Source organism: Aegilops tauschii, chromosome 1 (genome assembly GCF_002575655.3).
Source record: "Aegilops tauschii subsp. strangulata cultivar AL8/78 chromosome 1, Aet v6.0, whole genome shotgun sequence".
Lineage (NCBI taxonomy): Eukaryota > Viridiplantae > Streptophyta > Magnoliopsida > Poales > Poaceae > Aegilops > Aegilops tauschii.
Genome location: NC_053035.3, coordinates 213,736,472 through 213,745,136, shown reverse-complemented (window position 1 = coordinate 213,745,136; position 8,665 = coordinate 213,736,472). Strand labels below are relative to the sequence as shown.

The window sequence follows — 8,665 nt, the reverse complement described above, 5'->3', positions numbered from 1 at the left end:
TTGAGGTCGGTGGGGTGTTTAGTGCAGCGTTCAACCAACGAGGAGGCCGTGGGATCGAATTCCATGGGACGCGCATGTGTACACTCACGTAGTGGGAGCCTAGTAGGCTGATACTTTTCATTTCCACAGAAACTAGCGGGGGCACCCGCGCGGCTAGAGTAGTTTTCGCTATGTTTTATAATTAGGATAATTGATATCTTTTGTTTAAATTTATGGACTTGAACATATAGTGTAGGGAATTTCATAATGCTGTTTATTCACCCGTTATTCATTTTACAGCCTCATGGGTCATATGTATTTTCAAATTTCTCCATCTACTCTTATTTTAGTTTGGCCTAACATTTTGTTCTTAGTTTTTATAGCATAAAATGACCTTCGTTTTGAATTGTTGATAGTAGTTTGAGAAATACTTAAAATTGTTTACTTCACAACTTGGCTATGTTACCGCTTTGCTCAACCTCTCTTATAGCGTTGCTAGCTAGTTGCAGGTGCAGTGCAGGTTGTTCCATGTTGGGACATGGATATTATGAGATATCACAATATTTATTATTTAAGTAATGCATATATATACTTGGTTGTGTGTGGAAGGTTCGACCTTTTGCCTGGTATTTTGTTCCACTCATGCCGCCTTAGTTCCCGTCATACCGGTGGTATGTTCCTAACACGGTTGGGGTTCATGGGCCTCCTTTAACAGTTCGCTTTGAATAAAACTCTTTCAGCAAGACCCAACTTGGATTTAAATTTGCCCAATAACAACTTAAATGCATAGGGAGTAATTAACCCGCGGATTCTTAATCAACAAACCGGTCCAGTGCTCCTCATGAGTGTTGGTCCCAAACAGGCAGCCTGCGGGGCTACCACGAGGAAATTCAAGGTCTGGTTTTAGTCGTAGCTTGTCCCATCGGGGCGTCGGCACGTCGAGAGGTCTTGCTAGTTTTGTTTTACCACTAGATCACTGATGGCGCGCGTTGCTGTGCCCGTCTATTTTGAATGTTTTATGATAGAGAGATATGATTTTTCTGTAAATACATGGAGACAAGATAAACTATGGAAAATGCTAAAATAGACTAAAATGATTTGTTTCATGAATGTCTCCCTTTTTATGAAAGATACTCCTCTCACTAGTAAGTAATAACCTGAATTTGTCTGGATGCTCCTTAAGTTGGTATGAAAATTATTCATCAAAAAGGTTGTCGGGATTAACCACACCAAGAGCCAAAACAGGCCACGAACTCTGTAATTTGGGAAGATCTCCGCTGAACATACATGCTTAGGTATCCATATATAGTAGGGAGCAACACAGTGTCCAGTGGCAATCATAGTAAGGGCTGCATTTGGATCATTCTCAGGTAGGAGCATTATTGGGACCTGGTCACACACAAGAACTACCATGTTGGCGCGCGTTGCTACGCCTGTCATTTTTTGGGGTAAAATGGTAGAATTTTCTCTAAAAATATGAAGTCATAATGCATTAAAGTTAAAATACGTATAGACTGACTTGAAAAGCTTAACTAAAGGTTAATTTGAATTTGCAGCAGGGCCATGCAATGCCATATGTCATGGACATGCACACAAACTTAATCTTTACATGAACCCTTAATCATACAATGAGGCTTTTAACGATTGAGGGTGGCCAATTTAATTTATGTGGACAGAGAAAAACTATAATTTTTTTGAATTGGTACAACAAACAGACCATCATCTTATTCTATTTTCTTAGTATTAATTTGGCTCAACTAATTTGTGAATCAGGCTTCAACCGAGTATACTGAACAAGTGATTTCATAAATGCTACATGTCTATTAATTCAAACAACAATGTTTAAAAGGACAAGATTTAATAGAGAACGCATTTATGCTATAATTTTTTCTTTTTTGCTTTCTAAGAGGATTAACTAATTCCAGTATAGTCATGAACTATGTGACGGAATTTCGAAACATGCATGTCAGAAAGCACCTGGAGCTTGGAATCAAAACAAGGATAGGAGACGTGCTTCCTCAAGTCTCGGGAGATTATGGTTGATGAGTACATGAGCCGTAATCCCACTTAGCTTGTCGAAGATATGCACCTTGAATTCCTTGGATCTGACCATCATTAGAACACAATCATGGGAAAGCACTTCAGAAAATGTAGTAGCAGTTTTTGTGCTCTCACTCAGTGAAGGTTGTGTGATCTTTTATATTTTTCTAATGAAAGAATGGCAAGAGCTGCAAGTGCACGAGCTTAGCAATGCACAGTGATGATGCTGCCACTATACCTTGAAAGAGGAGCTTCAAATTTTCCATAGTGCGCCAACATTTAGGCTGAACCAAACCATCAAAGGAAGGCTATACAGAGATAAAATATGTGGATTTCATTGGAAATATATTGTGCAAAATAGCAACTGTTTTTATTGTCAGGATGGGCAAGCCCGCCATCAAAGGAAGCACATCACCATATTAACAATATTTTTGACAATATAGATCCTAGTAGTGGCTGCTGGATGGCAAAAATCATTCCATTATCCGGTGCATACTGAAATAATTTTCTTCGTCACATTTCCAGTAGCATTTAGAAGTGCCCCCGGGCCCTGACTGCATTTGGAAAAGGTCAAATCTTTCATGATAAGCTGAAGCCAATATTTAAATTGGAAGGTTATGATGGAATCAAAACAAAACACATACGTGTTGGACCAAGGTAGCAACCAAGATGCCTCCACAAGACGAGGCGCAGAACATACATAAGGTCAGACAATTTTATGTGTAACCAATTGAAGATCCAAGTCAAATCACTGGCATTTACTTGGTTGCACATTCCAATCTCCCACCAAATGGTGTGAACACAAAGAGAGAACTCATCGTTGCTATGAAGCAACATGAAAATGCAAGTCGTACTGTACAACTCTGTTGTATACTGGAAATTAATTTATGAGTGTGATTAGTGTTGTTTATGGAGATGTAGTGGAGCATGATGGCAAAGGGCCTGAAGGGCAGGAGAAACTTCGATCTTGGCCTTGAAGATGATGATGCGACTGAGGTTGCTCGTGGGAGTAATAATACAACATAATGAAGTTTCTTATAAAAAATATACACAATGAAGTGCAAGCAGGCTCTAACCATGATACTGGCAGCATCGGAGGAGGACCATCAGAACTTTGAGGCACACGGGGTCATCATCGACGGCCAGGGCCTGCATGCCGACTGGGAGCTGATCCCTTTCCCTCTCCCTCTTCATCAAACCCTTCCTGGCCTCCATCATTATGGCGGCCAAAAGCATCCCAATTTACACTAATTCAGAGCAACTGAATAATCAAGAGCAAGAAGAGTCAAGCGCTCGACTCTAACACCACCTGAACAAAACCTAAATTACTCACGGAAGAAGGGAAAATCAGGGGCAAAAAATCGCAGGTGGGTTTGGATTTCGGCGCACCGTTGGAGAGGACTCATCCACCATGCAAGTCGATATGCTCGAAGCGGAGTGCTCGCGTCTTCCTGGCCGGAGGAGCCGTGCCGGTTACCATCTCCTCCTTCCCCTCCAAGAGCCGTCGCTCTTCCTTTTCCGCCACCTCCCCCATCTGCACAAATCCTAACCTATATGAATCAAGAGGAGGCACCTATTTGTTCACAAATCCGAGACGAAGCACCAATCATACCTCTAGCGCGAGACGAACAGATCATGGAAGATATTGCTGACGACATGGTCAATTGCCTGCAAAGGTGAAGACGATGTTAACTGGTTCGAGGGTGGCTCAACTCCCTGTGATGTGTTCGCGACTCACCCCGACCGTCCTCGCATTTTTGATAGACCATATCCATCTCTCTCTTGCGGTGACGACAGCGGCAGTGAGATTGGGAGAGGAGGGGTTGAGACGTAGGGTACAAGGAGGGGAGGGAAGGGGAGAGGACGGGGGCATATCTGTACCGTTCTTTGGGGATCGGATGTTAACTCTACCAGCAAAGGAGGGGCCTCCGATTTTGTGCCAGGAATAGCGACCCACACCACCGGAGCAAGAAGCACATCGGACGTCCAAGAAAGATCGGGATGAGCGATTTGACGGCCAAAATCAGTGATGGCCTGAGAGAGCTCCTAGGATGCACAGTTATAATGTTTCTAAATTGTGGAAATGTCTTGTGCACCAGGGATTCCGATGGTGCGTCGGGCTATCTCGATGTTGAGCTCTTCCCGCGCTGATTGTGATAGTTTCTGATGGATTAAGTTGGGACACCCCTGCAGGGTTATATCTTTCGAAAAGCCATGCCCGCGATTATGGGCGACTTGGAAATTTATAATATCCAGTTGTAGAGAACCTGACACTAAATTGAATTAAGATACACCAACCGTGTCAGTAACCGTGATCGTCTTTTTTCGACGAAGTTCGGGAAGAGAACACGATGGGGTTATGATTGAACCATAGGTAGTATTCAAGATCACCTCTTGATTATAGTAATTTGTGAACGATTATGCGTAGAACACTCATCTTATTCTTGTACTCGTAAGTTAGTCAGATATAAACATGCTTACTGTTGATGCAACCTCACCACTTAACCATTCCATACCTATTAAGCTTTGCTAGTTTTGATACAATGGGTAATGAGATTCTTGAGTCTCGGTGGCTCACAGATTACCACAACAACAATGGTATGTACTTTTGAGACAACCACATGTAATGCTACAAAACTCCAGTGGGAGTATGACTAGAAGCATGCCCGGATGTACGTGTCGTTTCCAGATGATTAGTAGTGGTTCCTAGTCGGACGATCGAGCGATTAGCAAAGTGGATTAGTTCTTTTCGTTTGATTTCATCCATAGTCGGATCCTCCTCTTATTTGGATGATTGTATGAATGATTGAGATATTTATGATGTAGCATGTGGCGAGTGTAAGTCTTTATCTGGTATTCTCATCTATTCAGTATATGGTATGTTGTCATGATATCCACCTTGCGACGTGCCTTGAATATGCGCTTCTACCTATCCCAAGAGGGACTTCTGAGTTCTTTAGGGATAGGACTGCATATTGGGTATTACAAGTTGGTATCAGAGCCATACCGATGTTAGGAGCCTTTGCTTGTTCAAAACTTGGCCGTGTCGAGTCTAGAAAGAAAAACTAATTTGAGTCGAAGATATATATCAGAGAGTAGGAATTATTTGTACTCCTTATCCCCTTCGCCGCTTTGGTGAGGAATTGTGGCATAGGTGTTTTGATTATGCTACCTGAAAGTGGTAGTTATCGACTAGAGGGGGGTGAATAGTCGATTTTTATGAAAGTCTTCAAAACACGGGGGCTTTGAAGACAAACAGTATAAATGAACCTATTAATATGCAGCGGAAGATAGACTACACTAGACAAGCCATAGTCAAGTAAGCTATGAAGTGAAAGCACGAAGACTATCAGCAGCTAGGTAGTATGGATCAGGATGGAAGACAGTATGAAGCCAAACACCAAACAGTCTTCACACAGTGAAGCCAATCAGATCTTGCAAGCAGGCAATGACTTCACGAAGACAAACTGTAAAGTAAAGAGATGGGAAGGATAGAACCAGTTGCTTGGAGAGGACACGGATTTGGTAGACTAGTTCCAGTTGTTGTGACAACTGTACGTCTGGTTAGGGAGACTGAGATTCAACTCAGAAGACCGCGTCTTCACCTTATTCCCCTTGAGCTAAGAACACACAGTCCTCGCCCAATCACTCTGGTAAGTCTTCAAGGTAGACTTGCAAACCTTCACAGACTTCGTTCACTGGCAATCCACAATGGCTCTTGGATGCTCAGAACGCGACGCCTAACCGGCTGGAGGATTCACAATCCTCAAGTGTAAAAATGGACGTCTGTGGAATGGCTTCATGTGGATTTATCATCGCATCACAAAGTGGCAGAAAAAGGTAGCAGCCGACCATCGAGTTTAAGTGTTACAACTCAGAGAACCAAATGCTTCAAAAGATAAGAGTTGTAAAAACTTAGCAAAAATAATGCAACCACCCATAAGGACCCGCTTGAAGACTATCAACTCATAAGCGTCTCCCCCTTTTGTCAGGAATGACCAAAAAGGATTGAAGACATAGAGTATCTACTCGTTCCCATCAGGAGTAGATGTAGGTGCAGGGTCGACGCTGGAGTTCGGTGGTGCAGAGGGGCCTGGTGCAGTGTCGAGATGCAGTGAAGCCATGGTTGGTGAAGTGGCATCGTCTTCTTCATCGATGACTCTTGCAACAACAGTTGCAGCCGAAGATGAACGCTCAGAATCTTCTATTGAGGGAGTGCGGCGCCAGCTTGCATTTTGTGGTGGCCTGGAATCAAACTTGAAGTCCTCAGTGAAGCCATCTTCGCGAAGATCAGCTTCAGGACAGAGCAGTGTGAGACTCTTCCAGGACTGCCGACAGGCTTCATGGGCAACAAAGGAGTTCTTGGTGGCCAAGTTTTGAATGCGATTGACATCCACCAAGATACTCTGCATCTGACGCTTGAGCCAGTCATGATGCTTGTCCTGCTTCTGATGTAAGGGCACAAGTAGCTCTCGGTCATTGAGAACACGAGAACACTTCCGAGGCCTTTGTGCAATAGTACTGTCATTGGCTTCGGTGTTCGCACGATGGGGCACACGCATATTTCCAGCCAGAGGATAAGAGGGAGTTGCAGCATTGGGAACATGTATTCCTTCTATTGGTTGCGTGAAGCTTTGATGATCAACATTATGAAGATATAGAGGCTTCTTGGCAGGCTCGTGGTAGATGGCTTCAATGGACAGATCAACCTCAGGCAGAAATACAAGATGGTTGCGCGCTGAGGGCTGATAGTCAACAGAGGAATGAAGTTTGATCAGGCGCATTACCCATGGAGCATAAAACTTCAAGCCAAACAGATCAATCCCAGATGCAGCAAGTTGTCTGGTGAAGAAATCCTGGGTATTGAATCTGATGCCATTGATGATATAGAATACCAAAGTCTTCATGGCTCCTTCAAGTTTGGCTTCAGAAGAGTGTCCCTTGATTGGCCATAGAGTACGCCTCAGAATATGATAAACTGTTGGGGGCAAGTACTCGAGGTCTTTCACGAAGAACTATTTAGGGTATTTAGCATCTTGGGGCAGTGGCTTCATCATGCTGAGCATCTCACTCATATTTGGCTCAGGCCTCTGGAAAATACTCTGCAGTTCATTTCTGTGAAGCTGACAACCAGGCTCATACAACTCACCTGGAGTGGGCAGGGAAGTAAGCTCGACAATGTCTTGAGCTTTGGCTTCATGATGCACATCACCTGTGATCCACTCAAGGATCCATGTCTTTGGATCCCTGTTGTAGCCATGAATGTGAAGTGTGGCATAAAACTGCAGCAGAAGCTCTTCATTCTAGTGCTCTTTATCCGTAACAAATGGCAGAAGACCAACCTCCCGGAAGTAGTCAAGTGCTTCTTCAAGACAGGGCATCCCAGCAATAGCTTCACAATCAAGACGCATGTGTGGAAAGATTCTCTCTTGATTGTATAGAATGCAGGAGTAATAGCTGCGCTGCTGATAGCTCCAAAATCGATCGGAAGAGATCTTTGGCTTCGAGTATGGATTCTTGGCGCTACCGAAGAAGGTGATGTGTGCTCTGAAGCTGTTCACGCTGAAAGATCCTTGCGATGTAGCAGCACCTGGAAGCCTTGGCAGCCTTGGCTTCGGCTTCTGAACCTGAGGCCTCTTCTCAACATGGTAGTCGTACTGTGGTCCGGGAGCTATTGGAGGAACCAAAATGGACCATCTCACTGTGACAAGCTGGCCGCGATCGTGGGCCTGTTCAATCGTGTGAGGCCTTGGAGGTGGAACAGTGGCTTCAGCATCCACATTGGCTTCAGGTTGTACATGAGCTTCAGGCACCACATTAGCTTCAGGCTCCACATTGTCTTCGGCCATGACAATGTCATTGGCTTCAGTAGCATTGATTGTGGCAGCCTTAGTGGTTTCAACCTCTGTTTGTTCGATAACAGGAGGGTCGGGCATAGTCACACTCTCCTCGAGAATGACTTGATCAGTAGCAGGGGGTGTGGCAACTCTTTCTTCTTCTCTTTCTCCTTGATCTTCATCGGCTGATGCAACCGGAATGTCTTCAGCAGCTTTAGCTTCAGACTCAGAGACATTCGCAGTAGGGGTGGCTTCAGGAAACACTTGACGTGCTACTGAGCTTTGGTGCGCTTCCCCTTCCGGAATGCTCGACATGGTGATCTGTGGCCTGGGGCCTTTGCGAAGCCTGCGAAATGCAGGTGACGCCTTTGGTGAGGGAGTGGTTTGCACCATGTAGTTGTCTTTGTCAAGTACCAGAGTGGTGACTTGAGGTGGTGGAGTTCTGGGTGTCTCATCATGAAAGGGGGTTTCTTGCTGTGAGTGCTCGGCCCATGAGTCATCCTGAGCAATTGGCGTCAAAGGACGACCAATGCTGATTAGTTCACTGCTCGTTGGAGCAAGCGATGATACCAACTGGGGCTCGAGCTGAGGAAGGACTTCATCATCATTAACATTGTCATCATGACCAATGTCTTCAGCTGTGATGTGGTCAACAGCTGGAACTTCTTCATCTTCATGAGCCTCTGTGGAAGCAGGCTCGTGGATCACCAAATGATGCTCTTGGTTGTTTGAAGCTGGAAGTGCAACAGAAATGGGTTCAACATTGAGGGGCTCAGAGGCAGTAGCACACTCTTTCTTTGAAGACTTTG

General features: G+C 44.5%; 1 long non-coding RNA gene across 3 annotated transcripts; it reads right to left on the bottom strand.

Moving 5' to 3' along the window:
• Positions 1–1,048: 1,048 nt before the first annotated feature.
• Positions 1,049–3,923, bottom strand: LOC109748772 (uncharacterized). 3 transcript variants are annotated; one of them, XR_012205444.1, is made up of 6 exons: positions 3,758–3,923; positions 3,632–3,687; positions 3,409–3,553; positions 2,664–3,328; positions 2,258–2,573; positions 1,049–2,084 (listed from the first exon to the last, which is right to left on the bottom strand). It is a non-coding gene; the product is annotated as an uncharacterized lncRNA (long non-coding RNA). The 3 variants fall into 3 exon arrangements; XR_012205445.1 differs by having other exon boundaries at positions 3,096–3,328; positions 3,758–3,922; XR_002229427.3 differs by having other exon boundaries at positions 2,258–3,328.
• Positions 3,924–8,665: the final 4,742 nt, after the last annotated feature.